General features: G+C 40.4%; 1 protein-coding gene across 4 annotated transcripts in view; it reads left to right on the top strand.

Annotated features, from left to right (window-relative positions):
• PTPRG (protein tyrosine phosphatase receptor type G) overlaps positions 1–24,604 on the top strand; it is a 689,896-nt gene that overhangs the window by 379,953 nt on the left and 285,339 nt on the right. The gene's annotated exons all lie outside the window — the stretch shown is intronic.

Genomic DNA, 24,604 nt, shown 5'->3' with positions numbered 1-24,604 from the left:
CAGATGTATTATGTATAAGGGCTGTCTGTGTGTAGTTCCAGCATTTAGTCTGTAATGCTAATTGCAGTTCAACGTGCAGGGGCTTGTTGCAGCGCTAATTACCTGACAATGAAACCTGAGTGCCAAAGAAGGCCTTGCCACATGCTGGAGGCTGTATTTCTAGGAAACCTATACAAAGAAAACAACCGCAGCAGCAGCAGCAATAGCCCGCTGATCTGTGACGGCCCACAGACACAGGTCAGACATTTGTGGAGGGCCTACAAGTACTTTTGTCCTCCAGGTTTGGCACCGTTGTGCTGCCAGAGCACTTGAAAGCAAAGTGGGCTCTGAATGTAATTGAGAAACCAGATGTGGACAGGACTCGGCATGCATTAGTTCCAAAAACTGCCCCATTGGGAAATGCCGATAAACGTGCTTCATCCGCAGAGTTTGCTCTGTAAACACAAGAGTTTATATGTGCGCATTCACTGGGATACAAAATGTTTGTTCTTTAGCCTTGTTGTAGAGGATGGGAAGGCAGGGTGGTGGTGGTGGTGAGTGAACTCACAGAGTACCAAAACTAATTGGAAATGTCAGATTCAAGGCAGAACCTTATTGTTTGACCATGTTGTTTGTATTTTTATGATGACAACTAATGTGTCAGATGGTGAGGCACTGTGAGTTAATTGGTTTCCTTCATCGGAGCCCATCTGGATCATATTTTTGTGAGTGATTTATATGTTAAATTAGAGAATAGGATATATGAGAACATCCTTTTCATTATGTTCACTAAAGACAAATTGGATCAAAGACTCTGCATTTATCTGATTGTTGTAAAAAAAAAACACTCAAAAAACGAAGGCATCAGTCTCATGCACATGTTTGATTATGCTTTGTTTCCAGGAAGGAAAGGGATTGAAATAAAAATGTTAACACCCTTCCTTCCAGTCCCAACCCTCTGCAGAATCAATAGAAACATCCTTTTCTACATAGATGAGTAGTGGAATGCTACAGATAACTTCCCTTTTACACTACCCTTACTAACATTTTGATGAAGTCTTCTGGAATCTCTAGTTCCCAAACCTGCTGTTCTCCTGCTTTATCTCTTAAGTATAGTAAAAGCTGATAAATGTACAAGGATATAGGCACCATGTACATTGATGGTGCTATATAAATAAATAAATAATAATAATAATAATGTTTTAAATTTAAATATTTATTTATTTTCTTGTTGGTTTTGCTTTTCATTTTATCAAGTGTTTTTGCATAGTTTATCGAGTCATAATGGCTGATATAGTGGAAATATAGTCCCTATCATAATTCATGATTTCCCCCATAACATGCTGTTTAAAAGCCCCTAACCATCTGCATTGATCAAGTCAGATGCAACATCTCCATGTCAGCATTGCACATCCTAGTATCAGCTGTTGCTGGTGTGGAGCCTCTACACACAGTTGGCCAAATGCGCATGGTAATGAGTTTTCAAATGGTACACCGCCATCTTGAATTCTGTGATGTGGAAGCAGTCTTCAGTAGCCTCCAGGTGGAGAATATGGTTGCTGCTTTGGCTAAACTGCACTGAATTGTGCAGTAACAATATATGAACTATTGGACATCAAACCTCTGTGATATGCCAGGATGTGTGTTATTTATCCAATGTTATTTTAGATCAGTCGGGTGTAAGTGATGCATATTGTAGCACATCATAAGTAGCTGACGTTCAACTGGACACATATTGTTACAGCACAATTCAAATGCAGTTTAGACAGGACATGAGGGATTGGTGTCAGACAAAGTTAGTTGCAATCAGTTCCCATTAAAATCAATGGGACTTAAGTCATATATCACTTGTCCCATTGATTTCAGTGGTATCTAAGTTAATCTAACTTAGCCTGGATCCAACCAGAGGAGTTTAGCCACATATGGAGGTTGTTGAAGAGTACTTCCATACTGTGGCACTCAAATGTGATGTCTCATTCCTGCATGTATCTGACCAATAGTGTATAGTGTTTGGGAGTGAAATGTGCCTCCAGTTTTAATCTGAAGGAGGAGGGAAACCCAAGGATCCCAGTTATCCAAAGTTTGGGAAACACTAGTTTGTTTGTTTATTTATTTATTATATTTACTCCACTGAAAAACTAATGTTATCTGGACAGATTACAAGGATTTAAGATACCAAACAAACAGTTAAATTATAAAATACAATACAAATATTTAAAAGAATACAATACAATACCAAACAACACAGGGATTGATAAAAGAGCCATTAAAAACTAGAAGTAAGTCTCTAAAATGCTTGGGAGGAAAGAAAAGACTTTGCCTGGCACTGAGTAAGTTCAGTATTATAAAGTAAGGGCCTGCAACCAACATTTGGATAGTGGTTTGTAACCACTAAGTGAAGTTCAAGACTTGCCCCTTCTGGGCAACACTTGCTTAGGACCACCAGGAGAGGCATATGGATAAAAAGGGCCAGCCATAAAAGTTACCTTGTTAAAGTAACGTCTGGGAAGCCAATGTAGAATCCAGAGTTTCCTCATTAGAAACCTGTTGATTCTTGTGAGAGCCTGGGGAATAGCAAGTTGTGTGATTGCAGATATGTTGCCTGCTGTTACAGCAGAAGAACATTTGTACGGAAAGGACACAATGTGTCCAATGATCATCATTATGTAGGCAAGACCATGAACCTTGCTGTTAGCAGAGTCTGCCACCTCTGCCACAGCATGGCTGCGATGTTGCTCATTGCCTATTCATTTCTATGCAAGATGCTGATTATGTCTGTGAAGAGCAGAAATCAGAAGAGTGATTTCAATCATGACTGTGTTAATTTGATGTGAGCTTTCAGCTGTTTATGAGCTTTCATCTTAATGGTTCTAATTGTCAGTTATAATGTGAACACCATTATACAATAATGTACAGTAATTTACTTAGTAAATGAAAATCTTGTTCCAAGGACCATGCTACAGCATGCCATGGAGACCTAATTCCTTTCATCCTTTACATTAGCATGCTTACAGTGTTAGGGCTAGATTCTCTAAAATGGACCTCCATTAAAATGGCACCTGGATTTCACCCAGAAGTTAGTACACTTATTCAGGTCTTTTCCATGCGCCCGCCCCCACCGGCCACCATGTTGTTATTCATTTAATTAAGAATAGAGCACAGAATAAGAAGTTGCATTATAACTGTTTGATGCCTTGGCACAAAAGGGACATTTTTGCCATCTGGTGGCAACCTGGAAGAGTGCCTTCTCCATGGTGGCATCCGCCTTATGGAATGTTCTCTTCCCTGGTATTTGGGCAGTGCCAATGGTGGCATGTTTTAGGCACCTGTTACCCAAACCCTCCCAAGTACAAGCCCAAGAATGACTGTACTGCCCAGTTTGTTTGTTTATTAATTATTTTGCTTTAAGGCTTGGTTTTTAAGTATTTTGAATAATTAAACTGAAGAGTTTTGGTATTTCATACAATGTATTTTCATCTTTGATTTTGTAAACTGCTCTGAACTATATTTCGAAATGGTAAGAGATATATACATTGATTAAGGGGGCAATCCGATGCATGTTTCAATAGAAATAAGTCCTACAATTCCCAGCATACTGTAGACAGCATGGCTAGCTGGAGGATGCAGGGAGTTGTAGACTTTTTTTTCTTTCTAAACCTGTGTAAGACCACACAGATGAAATTGATGATGATGATGGGTTGATTCACATATAGTACCAAGTCTTGGGATCATGTGTTCCCTCACCCACTCAGATTCCAAAAGTTAATTTCTTTTTAGTGCAACCGTAATTGGCTGTACCATCCAAAGTTGCAAACTCTGGCTTTTTATTTATTTAGTACGTTTATACCCCACTTTTCCAATCATTGAACTCCAGGTGGCCTACCTTGTGTTCCCAGGCAGCCTCCCATTCAGGCAGTAACCTGCCCCTGACCTGCTTAGCAGAGCAAGATTTCCATCCAAATTAGAATTCTTTAAATCATGGTTTGGTATCTTAGTTTGGAGGGCAAGCACAGAAAGAAACAGATATATAACTGTTTCCCGGTGCTTTACACTCATTTTCTTAACTGAAAGCCACAGATGCTGCCTGACAGCGTGTTATTGAAATGGAGGGCATTTCAGTAGCAGTTTGTGAGAAGGCGTGGGGATGGGGGTCTGCCATTAAAAGACAAAAGTAGTCAGAAATCTCAATGGGGCAATGCAAGTCCCACTTTGGATCTCAGCTTGTGTTTAGAACCTCACAGCTCTCAAAAGGATTCCAATGAGGAAGATCTGGTTTTGAATTGGCTAACTGCAGGGCAATTTTCTACAATAATTTATAGTGCATTGTCATTGCATTTTACAAGGGAAACTGAACAGGTCATTAGGACATCTGCCTTGGATTATCCAAAAGGTTAAGTGTACAATGTCTAGGGGAAATTCATAGATCTACTCGTCTTCTTTTTCTTTTGTTTCCATTGGCAGATGAATTTAAACATATAAAATAGATATCCTTCATAGAAGAGAAACATAGGGCATGTCTACACCTTGCCTATATCCTGGGGTCATCCCTGTCTGTCCAAATGACACACAGCGGATCCTGGGGGCAACCAGGGACGACCAGGTACTTTCCCCGGGATATCTGGGACTGCGGAAAACATTATTTTTCTGCGGCCCCAGGACCATCCCAAGGAGCATAGGCCATGTGGCTACTGCTCCCAGGTAGTCCCTTCTTCCCTGTGAGTAGCAGGGCTCTTAAAATGGGCACGGAGCTGTGCAGGGGCAGTCCATGCCCATCAAGTGTGGGGAGCGGGTTCAGAGTTGTTGTTGTTTGGGTTTTTTTTTTAAAAAAACGTACTTTTCTGGAGGAGTGCAATTGCACTCCTTCTCCTGTTGCAGAAAAAAACTTGGCGTCCGCAACCTCCCTCTTTCCTTCCTGGACATTGCGCAGCCATCAAGATGCTGGGGGAGGATCACAGTAGCAGGTAAGTCTGTGATCCTTCCCCCTCTCTCCCTCTACACCCTTTAAGGTGTAGACATGCCCAGTGCCATCATTTAGGCCTCAAAAGAATAGATCTGATATTTCCTGTCCAAATTATGGTTGCAGGTATCTGCTTCAAAGTTATTGGGTTGACAGCTGTCCTGCCAAAAAAAATGCAGTTGGAATTAATGACTGTGCAAAAAACATTGTTTGGTGAATTGGATTCACTTTCTCCACAAGTTTCATCCATATGAGAGATCATAGGGATAGGAAAAGATCTAGAATTTCACAGGAACAAATGTTGGCTTAAAGGTTGTTTGGCCAACAGAAGATCTAGGTTTACCTATTTTATGGATGGGCTCAAATGTTCAGTTTAAGTTTCAGCCTCCACTGATTGGTGATATAGGTTGACCTGTTAGGTGTATTACTTACTAGTTTGGGTTTACAGAGTAATGTTTATCGACTGAGGGGTGGGGGGAACACTTCAATGAGCCTTCGAACATAATTTTCTGATGACTTGTAGTTTTATGCATTCATAAAGCCATATTTGTAATATAATTTGTGAGCCTAGCCATGTCTCTTATGATGTGTCTCAAACACTCCAGTAAACCCTCACTTCACTAATAAGCCCTCCAGCAAGAAAGGTAAGCTGATGCTATCTTGTCTCCTTAGCTTCCCTCCATTGCCCTGTTCTCGCCCTCTGCTTGGAAGAACATCTTGAGATTGTCTTCATAAAGTATTCACTATGGTCTCATTTTAAGGAAGAGAAATTATGGTGATTTTTATGAAAACATGTTTGTTTAGGTTTCCCTGCTGTCCAGCACTGTTGCCACTTCAAGTTGGTGTTCTTGTAACTGTCTCTTTTTTCTTTTCTTTTTTTTGAAGTCATAGCTGATGCACTTTCCCTCTTGGAGTCGTCTCTTGTGTTTTCCATCTCGTGTCTAGGGAATTGGTTGAGTCTTTAATTAATGATTTTATTGCAATAAAGGTTCCTTTTTAAGTGCCGAGTGCGTCATCTTCCAGTAGTGAAATATTTAATCTCCATCTGGCTGATCTTTTCTGAGAATGCCCTATGATAATTAAAAGGAAATGGGAGAGGATGGTTTGAAATTAAAATGTGTTGCGGAGATGTGCTAATGGTCTGCAGGGCTGGTTTTGCATTGTCTAAGAAAAGAAGCTACTATAGAACAGTGTATTCTATTTAATGGTATTGTCATCTTGCTGTCTGCCAGAGGCAAATATCTTTCAATCACTCAGATGTCAGAGTGCATGCAGAATTTCATTTTGAAGGATCCATCCATTGGGCATAGCACCATTAGACATTGATTGGGAATGTTTTCTTCCCCTGAGGTTCACCTCTAGCCATGTGTCAGTGCTGCTACACTGCAATTATGATATAATGATAGACTAAAAGTTAGGCATCTTATCTCAACATAATTCCAATTTTCTACAAGTTTAATCAGAGTCTAATGGTCGGTGGGTGTGGGGAGTTGGGAAGAGGAGATATTTGTTGGAGTTGAAGATATTAGATAAGACTGACAGAAAGTTCCTATTAGGAGGTATTTGGAATATTTTGAGAAAAATCAATACAGAGACAATTTGACAAGAGCTATAAGACCCATTTAATAGAAGGCAACAGATACAGTTATGCTGTTGTTTGAAATTTAGATTGTCCAGGACTTGAAAGCCAGCATAGGACAGAATCATAGAATAGCAGAGTTGGAAGGGGCCTACAAGGCCATCAAGTCCAACCCTCTGCTCAATGCAGGAATCCACCCTAAATCATACTTGAAAGATGGTTGTCCACCTGCTTCTTGAATGCCTCTAGTGTGGGAGAGACCACAACCTCCCTAGGTTACTGGTCCCATTGTCAGAGGATGATGACAACAATGACAAATCAGGAAATATTTGTTATCTGCCAAGTTAAAAAATTGGGCTATAAATAGAAATTATTGTAGGATAATTAAGCAGGACAATTTGGGTTTTTAATTCATACAATGTGGATAGTTTTTAAGATTCACACAAGATGATGAACAGTTGCATTCTAGTTGAACTTTTATAAAGTAAAAAAAAAAAAGCATGATTTGGCCTTTACAGTTCTGTTAAGTAACTGACAGTACCTATAGGTTTTATAACTAAACATTGATAAAGTTCTTGTGGCATTCACAACCTCTCCAAAGTAGGGTTAGTTATATCTAATCTAGCCAATCATCAGCTTTATGAATGTGACCCAACTTTGAAATGAAGTGCAGCTGCCATAGGCCTATTATTTGTGTAATTGTTAAGGCAGTCAACTGATTAAATCATTTTTAGTTGATTAATCACCTGGTATTTTTTGGAACCCATTAATCAATTACACTTAAATAAATCTTGATATTAGCAAATCTCAGTAGAGGTGCGTTTTTCAGATATTAAAGAAAATGTCAGTTTTAATTGTAAAAATTAAAATGATTCACTGTTAGAAGGAAAGGAAACCCAATTTCTTATTCCATTCTTATATTGAGATTCCAGTAGTTCTCCGTCCAAGTTGCTGATCCGATCTTCAACAACACTGCAGATTTAGGACCTCACAAACAATTAACTGGCCCCTTGTAAAAATTATTTTTAATATTTTCTTTTTCATTCCCTTTTATATTAATGCACCAGACACAAATAGCCTCAAAATAAACAGGTGCTCCTATAGCCTCCAGCCCCTCCAGTTAGAATTTGTTCTCAATCATTAGTTAACTAAAGGTTAGCTAATTTAATCATTAGATTAAATTGAAGCTTGCAAAATGGGTCATTAAAATAAAATATAGCCAAGTATCAAGTATTTGAATACTCGCTGACTAGCGAAAACCCATATAGTCATTCTAACAGCTAATTTAGATGATTTAACCTGTTTGTTGATTATCTTGCCCCCTTTACCTGAAATGTATGTGTGGTTTTAGCACACATATAATCCCTAGGTAATTAGGGCTCATTCATCCATCCCTACAGTCTTAGTCGATGTAGAGTTATACCAGTCATTACAAGATTTCCAAGTCATGACACCTACTTAAGTACCACTGCAGGTAATAGTTCTCTTCTTTGAGGATGTGATATACTGATAGCCTTATTAGGAAACATCCTGCTTGCATACAGCCAGGGAATGAACTTTATACATGCTTAATATAGCATGGGTGCATTTTAGTCTGTTAAATGTATATATTTGCAAGTGCTTACTGCAACTGCTTTTGGTAATTGCTTACACAATAATCACATTGTTTTTTAACCTTTTTTGGGGGGGACAAATTGATTCCATGTATGTAAATATATTAGGTGCATTTGTTTCTCGGAAGATTCTGCACTGGGTACTTTTAAGATCTGTTTTTTACTGTAGCTAACCCTGATTAGTATTATGGAGAATGCTAAGCACTTGTAGCAATTTGTCATTAAAGGCTCTCTGCGTACTGTCCTACCCTTTCAGATACTGGAATAATGGGTGAAGCAAAATCTCAGTGGAACATCTCCAACAATTCTTTTCAATGTGATTGAGACAGCTGGTAAAGGGAGATTATGATAGTGTAAAGTTGAAGATTTGGCTATTATCCAAAATCAGATAAATTGGCTGGTTTTGTGTATAATTAGTAAGGATAATTTTTAGAACTCATTGACCAGTCATATCTTTTATCGCACCAAAGCAAGCCTTACCTGACAATCATAGATAGCCATCAGATAATGGTACTTAAAAATCAATTTACGGATGCCTTATCCCTGAAATGGTGTTTTGTTCTCTGGCTAATTTTTACTTGTATCAACAAAGTGATATAACAGTCCAAGATCTAAAAGATTGCCTTCACTAGACCATTATCCAAGCAAAATACCTTTTGTGTATTCCATCGTACTGAGTGAAATTTATCTTTGTGTTCTCTGTTTATAAAGGGATGATGATTAAAAGATGGAAATGAGTAGCGGGTGTAGTGTAAAATACACTAGAATCAGTGATGCATACAGCAGCATGAGGTTATAATGGAGAGAAGATATCAGTTTCATAAAATAGCTAATTTGTTTACTTGGCAAGACATTGCGCAAGAAAAATGGAAGGAACCTGCGTCTACAGCTTGCCTTTCATGGCTTTGTAAATTGAGATTTTTCCCAAGACAGCACTTCCTCTGCTCAGGTAAAAACCCTGATTGGTGCTATGGTTATCTTCTGGCTTCATTGCTGTAACCGTGTCGTGTCCTCCCTCTCCTTCCAGTGGAGGCTGGTGGTTTGGACATCATTAAGGTGGTGAACCGCTCAGGGTTTTAGTCAGAACTCTAAAGGAGGTATCCAAGGCTCTTGGATACCTCCTTTGGAGTTTTCACTGGTTCTGACTAAAACTGCCCCACTGGTATCAGAACCACCAGCCGCCACTGTCTCCTTGCCTTCTCACATCTCCAAACTCTCATGACTATCCAGAACTCTTGTTGTTCCTCTCCTTCCTCCTATGGAAAAATGTGGGGGTGCATGAGGGGTGTGAAACTGTTCCACTAGCAGTTTCCATTTTGGTAACGCAGGGGTGGGCAACTTGTGGGCCCCAGAAGTTTTAGCCTACAGTTCCCATCAGCCCTAGCCAGCATCACCAATGGTGAATGATCATGGGAGCTGTAGGTCAAACTATAGAGGGCCACAAGTTGCTCATCCCTGTGCTAGCGGATATCCAGCTTTGGATCAAACCCATAATTACAAAAAAGGCTGCTGTTCCATCTGCCTGCCTTCACACCTCTGCACCGGTTGTAATAAAATATTCATCCTAAGTGTTGAAGGCACAGGAGCAGTCACAGATTGTTATTGAATATTAATACTAAAATAAATGTTTACATACTGCCTTATTTGCTAAAAAGCCTTCAAGGCAATGCAAAGCTTTTAAAACAATAAAAGCTTAAAACAATAAAAATAAGAACATTAAAACAGTAAAATATTATAACAACGCCATAATTTAAAAGACTAGATTCAAAAGATGTGCCTTTCCATCCTTTCTAAAGGCCAAGAGAGCCGGGGTGGCAATTGTAGTTCTTGAGGGGGCACATTCAGCAATTTGGGGAGACACAGGAGTAAGCCCTTTCATATGTGCCTGACAAATGGGCCTCTGTGGGTAATGGTGCTCTCAGTCCTACAGAATAAAATACCTGGGCAGGTTCATAACAAAACAGGCAGTCCCTTAGATAGTCAGGTCCTTACTAAAGTCCTTACTAACTCCTAACTTACTAAGTCCTAGCTAAAGTCCTTACTTTAGTCCTTACTAAAGTTGCACTCCCAGAGTGCAGGATACAGAATAACGGGCTCAAGTTAAAGGAAGCCAGATTCCAGCTGGACATCAGAAAAAACTTCCTGACTGTTAGAGCAGTACGACAATGGAATCACTTACGTAGGGAGGTTGTGGGCTCTCCCACACTAGAGGCATTCAAGAGGCAGCTGGACAGCCATCTGTCAGGGACGCTTTAGGGTGGATTCCTGCATTGAACAGGGGGTTGGACTCGATGGCCTTGTAGGCCCCTTCCAACTCTGTTATTCTATGATTTTGTGAGAGGTCAGAGACAGAGTCATGCTCCACCCACCCAGTTCCTGAGATGGGTGATCCACCAAGGTGGTCAAAGCAATCTCAGCCCTATGTCCTGGCCAAAAAGCTTGATTTAAATGGTTCCAAATAATCAGGATCATCCAGATACATCTAAAGTTGCAATGCTACAACCTTCTGGATCACCTTAGTCAAGAATGGAGCATTTGAGACTCCCCTATAGTGCAATATGGTGGGAGACGTGGACAGTTAGTGGTATGAACAGGAGAAGACTTCCGTAGGGACTGTAAGGAATTTGTACCTTAAGAGATTAATTAATGATTTAATTATGGAGTCAAGGGAGGACAAGGGGTGGGTGCTAAGTTTCGTATGTGGTAATATTATGTTTTTACAGGTTTTAAATTTTGTATATCTGTTTTCTTAAATGTTCGAGGTTTTAATTTTTGTAAACTGCCCAGAGAGTTTCGGCTATGGGGTGGTATATAAATGTTAATAATAATAATAATAATAATAATAATAATAATAAGAAGAAGAAGAAGAAGAAGAAGAAGAAGAAGAAGAAGAAGAAGAAGATTTGAAAAGGAGTGGTTAAAGCTTTGTCAGCAATTCTTTAATTTTACTAAGTTATTTTCAGTATTTTGTTGCTGAGCCCTCTTTGAAATAAATTCCACAGAAATATACATATTTGTGATCTATATTCTACATGCAGCTAATTAGTGGAGTCCCCGAAACAAAGACCTTTCTAAGGAAATCAAATACACCAAAAGTTCAGTTGTGTAATTAAGGGTGTTATGAAATGGAGGAAATTGTGAGTAGTCAGCACTTACCCGTTTAACTTGCATTACTCCTCATGACGTCTGTCTGCAAGGAGCAAGGTTTCTGCTTTGCAAGGAACGTGCTTGCTTTATTGGGCACAGAGTGTTTGTGGGTGGGTGGGGTGGGGATCCAGCACAGGTAGAGAAATGGAACTCTGGCATGGCGGTTGTCTTCAGAATACATTACCAGAATAGCCCACCCTCACCAATCTCCCCTCTTTGTTATTGATGGGCATTTCGCTGAGACATGCAAACTGACAGGTATGATCCTCCTCCGGGCTTACTGGAAGGTGGAAGGTTCAGCATTTCTTCCCTAGCAGGTTTTCTTCCATTTAAGCAGATTATGGTGTGAAAGATGGAATGAAAGATCAGAGTTGGCAGGAAGCTGCGATTTGAATAGGACCTTCAATTTATTTGACAAGAGTAATGTTCTTATGAATGGAGATGGACCCCTGGTCTGTGATGATAGGGAGGAGGATTGCCTTTAGGAATGATAGGCATTTTGGACAATGAGTAAATCGATTTGCTAAAAGCAGGTGTGACACACCTTCTTTGGAATTAGAGTCACCTAGCTGCAACTTGTATTTAACATGCTGGTAAGGCAGTGTATTTTCTTGTTGTTCATTCTCGCTGAACGGAAGAAAGCCTACAAAGGATATAAAGCGGGTAAAGCATTGTAGGCTCTGGCTTGCCACTGGATTTCTCGGGTCATATATCCAATGCAAGCAGGACCACTTTGTGGGCTGTACAGTAGGATGGAATTTCGGCTGAAGGGCATCTTCACAAGGAAGGCGTCCATCCACTGCAGTACAAGGTGCCCAGAGGTGTTGAAATCAGTGAGGCAGGGTTACAGGCAAGTCAATCAATTCAAGGGAAGGCTGTCACAACAATTGGCATCAAGGCAAGTATGATCACATCAAATTAGGTGAGGTCTTGTCAGGTCAAGTTGGGTCAAGTCGGGTTGCATCAGGTCAGGTCAGGTAAGCTGAATTCAGCTCCGGTCTGGTCTGCTGAATAACAAAGCAAAATTAGACTAGGCATGGTGTTTCAGGACCTTGAACAGCTTTAGCAGAGACTGGGGGCCTTGCTAGACGAGGCGTTAGCGCGCTTTGAGGCCCGGTTTCCCTGCTGTGCATCCACATGACGCACAGGGGAATCCGGGCCCAGGCCGCACTAAAGCCTCCCCTAATGCGCCATAAGCGAAGGGAGGGAGATGGAGAACGGCGACACAGGGGACGCGACAGGGAGGGAGGGCGGGGAAAGAGGGGGCAGGGGGCTTAATTTAAAAAAGGGTGGGGGGCTTAATTAAAAAAAAAAGGCTCCTACCTTGTCCGCAGTCTTAGGGGCGCACGTGGCCCCTTTAACAACAACAACAAAAAATTGCCGACGCTGCAGGGCTTCCGTAGTCCCTGCACGTCGGCCGTCTAGGAGGCGGGGCGGCGCACGCTAAAGTTAGCGCGCCGTCGCCCCGCCTCCCTGCCGGCTTATCCAGCAGGGTCTAGCAAGGCCCTGAGTCATGGAGAGCTGTTGACTCAGCAACAGTCAAAGGCCTTCCGAAGCCATATAAAGGCTCGTTGATCTAGACTTGCAATTAGCCCTGCCCTGTCAGAGAAGTGATTTGTTCCTTGAAGGGCCATTGCCAGATTTTGTAGCCTCAGGCTCCTTTGGATGGAGGTAATAAAGGCTGTAATAGGAGAGCATTCTGCATCCTAGGAGTCACATAGAGCCATGTCTGCTGGCCTGAAAGGCCATGGCATAGCAGCGGTTGAGTTAATGGAGAAAGACTCCTCTGCATCCTAGTCCTCTTTGGAACAGGAGGTGGGGTCAAGGCTGGGGAACGTTACACAATGCCCACAATGATTAGACAAAAAAGTACATGGGTTTTTCAGTTATTTGTCTGAAAATACTAATTGCATGGGTTTTTACCAGAACTAGAAACCTATGTCTTATCATCACATGTCTATATTCCACATGGCAGTTTAGGAGAAATTTGTTTTAATTTTTGTAGAGACTATACTATGTTGCAGACTGCATAGTGCCTATGTGCAATGGGAGATTGGGATTGTGGCAACCACCTCTTCTCCCCCACTGCCCACTGATACTCCCAACTTCTCCTAGATCCATTAAATGACTGGAGATTGAATATTACAGTTTAGTAGGGCCCTCATGTATAGGCTCTTATTTGAATACGACATCCAATATACATGGTGTTGAGAGTGTGCTGGGCATGTCAGAGGAATGGACCGGCTGGTATGATTTTGATCTCCCACCACACACAGCTGCTATGTCATCTGCATAGGGCTAGTGATTTCTTAGGCATTGGAAGGCTCTCAGGTTTGGAAATTTCCAGTATCTTGAATACACTTTGAGATTGTTAACATTTTAGATAAGGGAACTAGCTCTCTAATCTAAATTCTACATATTTATGCATGCTTGCTTGCTCTCTCTCTCTCTCTCTCTCTCTCTCTCTCTCTCTCTCTCTCTCTCTTCCCCCAGAAGTACACTATGGCCCAAACAAGTGAAGTATAACTGCCAAGACAAGACCCATTATGTTTTTAAGCATGTTGAAATTAAATGAAATTTGCCAAGAAATTTCTTTTGGCTTACAAGGCACACAGAATGATCAAAATTATTAAATTTCACAGTGTATGGTATGAAAAGATAACTGCTACTTATGTATACAATATAGTTTGAGTTTGTTTCTTTGAGCGTCATCTTTGTTATGTTGGGTTGCCAACATAATTTTGAAAAAAAAATCCCTACCTACCTCTCTCGCTTCTAAACCTTGCCCTATAAACTTCTTCTTCTTCTTCTTCTTCTTCTTCTTCTTATTATTATTATTATTATTATTATTATTATTATTAATATAGCGCCATTAATTTTCATGGTGCTGTACAGAACAAAATAAAACAGAATACAAAACACCCTGCCATATGGCTTACATTCTAAAATCACAGTAATGAACAAACAGGGAGGGGAAAGGTCAACCAGCATGGAGGACAATAAAACAAATAATAAAAACTAGTATCGTCATACTACGGATTATAAGCTTTTGAGAAAAGAAACATTTTCAAGTAACATTTAAAAACTGAGATTTAAAAACCAGCATTTCCCAAACTAATTTTGTTGCAGAGTACTTTTGGGCTTGGAATATATTGACGGAACCCATAAATGCTGGTCCAGGACATGCCTCAGAGTATGGCGTACACCTGAGATAAAAGGGTGTTGGGAAATATTTGGAACAAAATGGAGAGAATTAAGCTTATTTTCATACTTAAAAATTGCTGAACATAATGCTCAAAAGTGCATCTGATTCGTGACTTGCCTTTTTTTTAAAAGTTAGTTTTGGGGGGATGTTTTATGTTTTACAAAATACAATAATAAAGAGGGCAGATTGAAGGAATATTATCTGAATTATGAACTGTCCTTCTGATAGAAGCCTCTAAACATTAATTTCCAGAGCCTAGAACTGCACCCAAGCCCTAAAAATTAACTTAGGAGCTAAGGAAGCTGCCTTATACTAAGTCAGACCATTGGTCCATTTAGCCCAGTATAGTCGGCAGTGACTGGCAGTGGCTTTCCAAGGATACAAGCAGGAATTTTTCCAGCCCTATCTGGAGATGCCAGAGCTTGAACCTGAGACCTTCAGCACATAATGCATGTGTTCTACCACTGAGCCATAGCGCCTCTCCTACAATGCTTAGAGCTGCACCCAAGCCCTAAAAAATAATTTGCAGAGCCTAAGACTACACCTAGGTTGTTAAAATAAAAGTAGAAAACCTTTCTTACTTTCTGGCTCTTGTTGTTGTCTGCTGACGGTCTGAAAGTATTCAAGTTGGTTACCAGGTTTGCAGGATGTCTTTCGACTGTTTCTCTTACGTACGCAGAGAATTCAGAAATAAAAATTACACAAACAAAGTCTTCTCAATATGCCTGATGCTGCTACCTTCAGAAGAGACCAAGGTTTGGCTTCAGATTCTGTGAGTCTATATCCTGAGTTCTGGCTCTGGTTGCGTACACCAGCCATGTCATGCAGATGCAGTGCTCTGATAGGACTGTGCGTTCTCAAGATCACCGAGGTGGGCTAGCAGTTGCTCTGACTTCCTTATTGGCTCCAATTTGCAGGAGCCAGCAAGGCTTCATGATGGCCACATCATGATAGCAGCCTTTACAATGTGTACACATTATTCAATGCAGTATAATTTAATATTTTTGATTTTGTCTGTGTGTGTGTGTGTGTGTGTGTGTGTGTGTGTGTGTGTGATATTTTAGAGGGGAAAATATTCCTAGCATCGAAATTTTCGCACAGAACCCCTATTTACATTGTACGAAACACCAGGGTTCAGTTTTACACAGTTTGGGAAACACTGCTACTAAACTATTTTGACACAAATTCAAAACAGGTTAACTGTCATGGCTTCATTTCTCTGATTAAGCTTGAGACCTTCCTTAGTCATTTTTTATTTTTAGGCATTCTGATGAGATTCCATTTAGCCAGGTTTCTTTGCTGGGTACCATGAGTTAAACTCACACAGCATCACTTGGAGTGTAGATGACTCCTGAAATGCAGCAGAAAAGTGTTGTTATTAAGTCAACCATTGCTGATGGACCTCTCTCTGCCTCAAGCAATGGGAGAATTTTTAGCCAGTGTGTCATTTGGATGGGGCAGCTGTTTGCTCTTGAATATTGGGGGTGGATCAATGGGAGAAGAACTGGCCTTAATTAGGTGCCGAACAGGTTTCTTCTCTGTTGCATCCAATGGAGTTCAACATAGTGTGCAACCTTTAGCCTTATGTCAACCCCAACAATGTTTACAAAAACATAGTTTACAGAGCAGAATTTGGACTGTGCATTCAAGCAATTCAGTGTCTGGGACTATTAAGAAGATAGCAATTTTGCTCCACTGCACTGTAAAAAAAATACATAATTTACAAACTCTACGCAGGGCATCCAGACACTGATGGCTAGTCTGTTTTTGTTTTGTGGTTTTCTTTTGCTTTTAATGGTCATAATATAAATGGGGGGGGGGACAGGTTTCTTTCTGTATAAGCATTTCCTTTTTTCCTTTCCTTCTGTAGTTTGATACCACTTTGCTTGGGAGTGATATGGTTGCACAGTATTACAATGGCATTTGAAATGATCAAAAGTGTCTCTTTATTTGCATTGTTCATCTTTCTTTGTTGCTAGATGTGCATTTTATACTATTCTGCTTAAACGATTTCTAATTCAGGAATGAGTTCATTATGAAGCTTGGAAATTATTGTGGATAATCCATTCACTTAAGTATACATTACTATCACGTTTAAAGATGGCCATTCTGTACAATAAATAATATATTTGTGTATTATAAATTAATCATTGTGTAAATATCCATAGTGCCATTGATCTTGATAGCAATATTTGGAATGGAATAGGATTTGACAATTAATAATAACAGACATTTGCCTGCCATACTTACACAAAATTATTATGTATTGATTATTTCTCAACTGTGCTTACTTATGGCTATTTTTTTCTAATTCAGTTTAAAGTACTTAAATTGCTAGCTCAGAAAGAGATGGGATCTTTTAAAAGTACACTGATTAGTCCCTAAGATAATAGGATATTATTATTATCATCATCAACAACAACAACATTTCTATATCACCCCATAGTCGAAGCTCTCTGTGCAGTTTATAAAAAAACAGAAAAACAAAATTTAAAACCACAAAAACATACAACAGACCGTATACAAAAAATACATCTAAAAACAAAACAAAAAACAGATCCAGGATCGATTCAAACTCACCACATGCTGCTAAATGCCTGGAGAAAGAGAAAAGGCTTAACCTGCTGCTGAAAATATGGCCTTGTCAGGAAAATCATTCCATAATTGGGGGGCCACCACAGAGAAGGCCCTCTCCTTTGTTGTCCTCTTCCAAGCCCCCCTCGGAATAGGCACCTGGAGGAGAACCTTGGACCTTAGAGTAGTGTGCAGGTAGGTTTGTGTCGGGAGAGGTGTTCCATCAGGTGTTTTGGTCCCAAGCCATGTAAGGTTTTATAGGTTAGAACCAGCACCTTGAATCAGGCTCAGTAACATACAGGCTACTTACTGGTTGGTCTAAGCACCAAACTAGATATTACATTAATGTATTGTTTGTTCATTATTATCTTTCTTTTTTCTTTTTAAGCCTATTAGTGGAGGCAGAGAGGGTACTTAATCCTTTCCACTATATTTTTGGAATTCAAAACCCTTCCCTCAGTTGCCTTTTTGTATGACGAGGGAAATAATAATAATAATAATAATAATAATAATAATAATAATAATAATAAAATTTCTTACTCACCTCTCCACTTTGATCAAGGTAAGGAACAACAATGAATATAAAACCCATTAAAAAATGTACAGTCTATGTACCTGATCCTTTAGGGGGAGTGCGGCCCCCTCCAGAGTGGGTTAGACGCAATTCAGCTTAACCATCTACATTCAGTATTCCGTTAATTAGGGGTGATCATATGAAAAGGCTCCTATATCTTTAACAGTTGTATTGAAAAGGGAACCTGCTGAAATTCCTTCATCACAACAATTAAAGTGCAGGAGCTAGAGTGACCAGATACAAAAGAGGGCAGGGCACCTGCAGCTTTAACTGTTGTGATGAAGAGGAAATTTCACCAGGTTCTCCATATATACAAATGACACCTGCTGAAATTCCTTTTTCAATACAAATATTAAAGATACAGGAGCCCTGTCCTCCTTTTCATATGGTCACCCTGCTTTAATTCACTCAGGCTGCTGAGGACGCTTTTGGTTTTAAAATAAACAAAATAAAAAACAGAAAATTATATCTGGTTTGTCCCTTTGTCATTCCTAGTCCATACACAGTAGCCAACATTGAGAATCCATATAATTAAGAACTCCTGAGAATTAAAGATGGTTTTTAAACCAGGAAACACATTAAGAGTAATTATATTGCTCTGTAAGAATATTAAGCCATCACTCTGAAATCCCTTTATATTTTAAATTGGCTGGCAAAATTACAGCTGTCTGAGAGAACTTAAGATGGGGCGGGGTGAAGAGGGGGGGACATCCAGCCAGGTGAGCATAAATCTACCACTGGCAGTACGCATCAGGAAAGGCCTACTTCTGGGGCTTATAGGGTGGAGCAGAATACCTAACAGAGTGTGCTGGGGTGGGGTGGGGTGGGGAGAGGAGAGGCGGCCATGGATCTGAAGACCCTTTTTCCGCTGGGGAAGATCCAGGATTGGGCTTCTCTCTATATCATCCTGAAGTGGTGTAACTATTCACACTCTACATTGGAACCAATGGAAGTGTGAGAAGAAAAAACGAAACTGAGCTGCATGAAATCCCCCCCCCCCCACACACAGAGCTCTAGCAGGGCTTTGGAACCTGCTGCTTTGTACACACACGCGTGCACACACACACACCAAACTCCACCCTTATTTAGGATTGTAATGCTTTATTTTTGAGTTTAGATTTTGTCTTAATGTTTACAATGTAGCTGTAAAAAAACAAAACACCCACATAAAATAGTCATCTTATTGAGAATGGCTACAATCCAACACACTTGGATTGTAGCCAACACAGACATTCCCTATTATTTTTATTATTTTTGCGGTGCCATCAATATGCTTTGGACTTGACACAATTCCATAAGCCAAAAAAAAAAGGGGGGGGGACACATCTCTTTGTCCCCAAGGACATTGCAATCTAATTTTTGGATAGTGAGGAGGACTACAGAAGAAGAGGAGAAGAAGGGGGGAGCAGCAAAGGGAGCCAGAGATAAATATGAAAAGTGGATTGTGGTGGGCTTAAATGGGTTTAATGGGTTTTATTTGTGGCTCAGTGTTCACTTGAGGACACTTGAAAATTTGATTACACTTGCACCTGGGCAAGACAAAAAAACTTCAAACTGTGTGTGTGTGTGTGTGTGTGTGTGTGTGTGTGCTTCTTTATACTATCCCTAGGCTGCTGAGAACAATATTCTCAATTCATAAAGTTTGTTATGATGGGTGACAATATTAGCCTCTCCTTTTAACAGTGCACAGATGCAATAATTTCCCATCAAATATTTTCTCTACCTTGCTTGGCTACAGTGTCATAGTTATTTAAGCCCCCGAGTCTCTTCTGTGCATATAACAGGTAGATTGCCAGCCTACAAGAGGATAATAGAAGCCCAGGTGGGAGAAGTTTACCTGTTTACATATCTTCTACCGTGTCATATTCCTGCCTTGTACTCATATGCCTTCATATTGAAAAATGATTTTAAAATACTGGACTGTAGGCCCAAAGAGAGTGTGGCTATTTGGAGCCCAGTGAAGTTCTTCTGCAGAGGTTCCCTTAACATATCTTAGTAAAATAGAACTGAAATGAGTGAGGATGCAAGGAAGAAAGGAATTGTGGGATGGATCCTAACATGGTGGGAGCTCAGGCGGGCACTCCCTGTAAAGCAGGGGTGTTGAACCTTTTTCAGCCCCAGGAGCAAATTTCATTTCAGAGAAGCTCTCGGGGTGGGAGGCACATTTCAGTGGTGGGTGGAGCCACAGGCAAAAGCCACGGGCAAAATACCACACATTCCAGCATACTGTAGCTTAAAGCTCTTCCTGCCAGCAACTAAGGCCTCATCTGCACCAAGCAGGATATTGCACTATGAAAGCAGTATGAAAGCGGCATATAAAAGGCAGGAGCCACACCAAGCAGGATATAGTACTATGAAAGCAGTATATAGTATGTGCCAACGGGCCCCAACAGTTGTCAGTGCATTTCAATACCACTATAAAGCAGTAGTGTGGCTCCTGCCTTTTATATACCACTTTCATACCGCTTTCATGGTGCAATATCCTGCTTGGTGTAGATTAGGCCTACGCCTTAGGAGAAGAATCTCTACCTTTTAGAATGGGAAGAAATCAGCACAAAATCCAGAAACAGTCTAGGGACATGTCTAAGAGAAGGGGACCCAAGTGGGCAAGGGGTTGGAGATGTGGCTTGAAAGGATCCAAGGGTGGATGTTATATAGGAAAAGTTTTCGGGGCCAAGGGGGCATGAACCAAGAGGTCCTTTTGCAGACCTTCCTTCCATGGTGCCATTGCTGTCAAAGGCAGTGCTGGCATCTCCTCCTGCATCTCTTCCTAGTTTGCCCTCCCAAAGGATGAGGACAGGCAGCTTCTGGTAGTCCTTGCTGCCATTGTTAATGGAACAGGAGGAACTGTCTTTGCTGTGCCTCTTGCTGTCATCCTAATATGCTCACCCAGGCATTGGCAGTAAAGAGGAGCAATTGATGGAGGAGGAGTCACTGTCCCAGGAAGTGTAGGGCTGAGGGAATCTACTGGAGGGGTCCAATGTCACTGCCACCCAGAGAGAGGATAGGTAGCAGTCATGTCAGCTCCTCAGTGGTGGAGAATCAGGGGCTGGTACTGGGCCCTCCTGCAGTATTAGGGCCTTTCCAGAGTCTTGACACTAACCCTACCTATTAACTTGGATAACTGTTATGCCTCTAGCAACGTAGGCATTGTTTTGTCACGACTTACCTAGCGCCATCAGTGTGCATGCTGCTTTATGGATTAAAAAGGCCATTTACTGACCCCAAGGAGCTTACAGTCTAAAATTCAACACAACGGTAAGCAACAGAGGAAGGGGACAGAAGGGGAGGCAGGGTTAAACGGGGAAATAATCGATGATTATTTGTCTAGTATTTATTTATTTATTTATTACATTTATATACCGCCCCATAGCCGAAGCTCTCTGGGCAGTTTAGTGTTTCCGAGTGTTCTAAATGCACCCCCTTCATTATCTCAGCAATCCTTGTAACAATTCTGTAAGGTAGATTAGTAGTAGCCCCTTGTTACAGTAGTGGGAGGAGGGAACTGATGTGAAACTTGAATGAGGGACTCACACTCATAGCTGTGATCTCACACATCGTTTCTCAGACTTTCCCCAAAAGGCCAGAAATGCACTGTTGCATTGTGGATACTCTTAGGTAGTAGCTAAGGAGAGTGACTTGCCTAGGGATGTCCAAGAAATCTGGAATGGAATAAAATGAGTTTGGATTTCTGTGAATCCAACCTGTGGATTCTGCAGTGAACCGGCTTGTCCCAAGTTGCATGGATTCCGCAGACTTCCGGACTGTTTTTTTAAAAAAAACTTTCCTGAATTTTATGCAAATTTAGTTGTAGAAAAATATGTAAAACAAATAAACATTGGTTGAAAATATACATTTCCCCAATGGGCTAAAGCATGAAAATGTGCATGGGGGGAATTTGCACATTTTATGCACGAATTTGAGAATTTGGGGGGAACATCGAATTCTGTCAATGAGCGGGCGATGAACAATCTGCAAAATGCAGACAGAACTGATTTTTTAAAATCCGCACATCCCTAGACTTGCCTAGGTCCATATAGTGAGTTCAGAGATGAGACTTGGACCAGGACTTCCTTGCTCAGAGCTCAGTCTTTTAATCATTATCCTGTAGTAGCTCTCTGGGCTTAGTGTTTCTTATGGGGAATATTTGCTAGTATATAAGGCTGTTCTACCCAGGGTGCATGAGAGAGAACCCAGCAGTGGAAGCAGTGGTATGCAAGTAAGGGATAGGTGTTAGACCTAAGTATTATTCAGCTGATAACAATTATCTATATGCCGGGTGGGATTCAGATTCTTTTGTGCAAATGACACTTAGGTCAGGGGAAAAATGGTGTTTAAATATTTTCACAGTTGCCTACTGTTTTATCTCGAACAAGTTAATTACTGCCTGACACCATACAAAGGGTGTTGTATAATAGCAGCTTTGCCTAATTGTAATAGAATATTTTGCATTGTTAGTAGAGATCTGAAGACTGCAGCGTACATGTCACAAACATTTTTAACGAACCCCTGTTGATGCATGAAGGTATGTTCTTATTCATTCCCCCTAATCCAAATGTTTGGAAACTGGCTTCAGTTAGAGGCATGCTTTTCTTTATAGCCTCGTCTATTGCAGGTTTGAGCTTTAACACTGAAAACAATGTCCCTAACTAAAGATTGCCACACCTTGGCTGAAATCAATCACTCCATCTTCCATATCTCCTGGATTAACAGGGGAAGAAAACACACCAGGGAAGAAATTGGTGACATGGGGAGAAAGATTTTTCAAATGTGGAACATGCCAAAGAGAGACTGAAACTACTGGCTAGAAATGTAAACTTTGGAACTGGAGACTGAGGCCCTGCAGATAGGCCAGTCCTAATTAACCCCATTCCAAATTAAGAAAGGAATGTTTCTATTACCCCCCCCCCCCCATGTGTTCCTTTGAAATCTGCACTCTGTTTCTCATTCAGTAGCTGGGAAGGGAGCATTTTCGAGGGTACTGAATGTAAGTTCCCCGATGTTTGTTAATTTGCTAAAAACATAATGATTTTTTAAACTGTGCATGAACTAAATTGGTCAGAGCTTGGTAGGCACCTCAAAATAGCATATGCACTGCACTTTGGATAGTGTACTGTTGGATTGAGTAGTGTACACACACACGTTCACATGCTACTTTTCCTAATGCCATTTTCAGTTTTCCTCTAATGATTCAGGTTGACAACAATGAACCGCACCCACTGGCCATCTGGGTCTCTTGCCTCTCTGCACTTATGGCATCACAGTCCCCTTTGTCTCAAGGCTTTTGCATTACTGAGAAGTTGGAATGTTTATAAACATTCATGACATGACAACAGAACACCTATCAGGGTGGCGCAGTAGCTAAATACAATTTAAACTTATTTAAATACTTATTGATTAATTAAATAATAAATATCAAACAAAGAAATGTATATAAACTTATTTTTTGCAATCTTTTTTGTGGTATCAGAAGTAGCCATGGGAGGCTGGATTCTTGACAGGGGAAAGCTAAATTGATAAGAGGATTCAAACCCCCAATGAGCCTTTCTTTCTTTCTTTGGTTTTCTCGGAGATCATTGCAGCGAACAGCCTGTATTTCCAGAAACTAAAAGAAAAGTCAAACCTTGTTTGACTTGCCGTTACATGATTGAGAATTATGTGAGACAATTATGTGTTCCTAATTTGCAGCTATGTTTTTAAAGCCTTAAAGAAGAAGAAAACAATTCTAGACATACTGACTACTTCTGGGAATGACTGTATGTGAAATGTGCTTCTGGAAAAGGGGCTCTATAATGGCTTGTCAATATTATTTATTTATTTATTTATTTTATTATTGCATTTGCCACCTTTTTTCCTCCAAGGAACCCAAGGCGGTGTACATAATCCTCCTCCATTTTATCCTCACAACAACAACCCTGTGAGGTAGGTTGGGCTGAGAGGTGGCCCAAAGTCACCCAGTGGGCTTCCATGGCCAAGTGGGGTCTAGAACCTGGATCTCCTGACTCCCAGTCCAACACTTTAGTCACAACACAACACTGGCTTTTATACCCAATAGCCGAAGCTCTCTGGGTGGTTTATAAAAATTAAAACAATAGATACCATTCAAAATATAAAACAATCAGAATAAAAGCATAATATAAAATACAATATAAAAACACAGCCAGGATAAAATCAAGCAGCAATGCAGAAATTAATATGATTTAAAATACAAATTTAAAACAGCAAAGTTAAAATTAATTAGTCAGACTGTTAAAATGCTGAGAAAATAAAAAGGTCTTCACTTGGCGTCTAAAAGAGTATAGTGTAAGTATAGTGTATACTGTCCCAAACGATAGCAGTAGAAATAGTATTACGCGGCATAGCCCAGAAATACATCCAGCAGCTGAAGGGAGAATGGTAGTTCCCTAATTAGCTAATACACAGTTTCTGGTGCTTTGTATAGCTTCTTATCACTGGGCATAAATGCTTGGGATGCACTTCAGAATAACATCATTGTATCCTTTAAGCAAAATGAATGTAGCCCGCTTGGGGTCAAATGCTTCACTTTTGCTGGAAGTCAAGTGGACTTGACAGAAATCAGCATCCTACTCATCCTTCAGAGATGAGTCTCCGGTGCTTTAAAGTTTGAACGGTTCGCATCAAGCCAAACCACTGCAGGGAATCAGCTTCCGGGTTTTCCCTCCTCTTGTTGAGAGTACGAGCATTGAACTTTCTGAATGATCCCTTGCTAGTTTCTCATGTGTTTTGTTGGAAGAATCTTTCTCTCCCCTCCCCAACAGTTCTGTCAGTGATAAACTCATTACATGTTATACATTTTTAATGTTTTAATCTCCCATCATTTTCCTAGAGAGACGTAATCCCCTTTTCATACAAATCCTCCATGCGTGGCCACGCACTCATTGTGAAATGTATGTTTTTCATTTAATCCCATTGTTAATAATGAACTTTAAAGGCTGTTTTCAGATAAAAGTGAAGG

This window comes from Elgaria multicarinata, chromosome 3 (genome assembly GCF_023053635.1).
Source record: "Elgaria multicarinata webbii isolate HBS135686 ecotype San Diego chromosome 3, rElgMul1.1.pri, whole genome shotgun sequence".
In the NCBI taxonomy this organism is placed as follows: Eukaryota; Metazoa; Chordata; class Lepidosauria; order Squamata; family Anguidae; genus Elgaria; species Elgaria multicarinata.
Note: the sequence above shows the minus strand (reverse complement) of the source record. Positions and strands in the feature narration are given on the sequence as shown.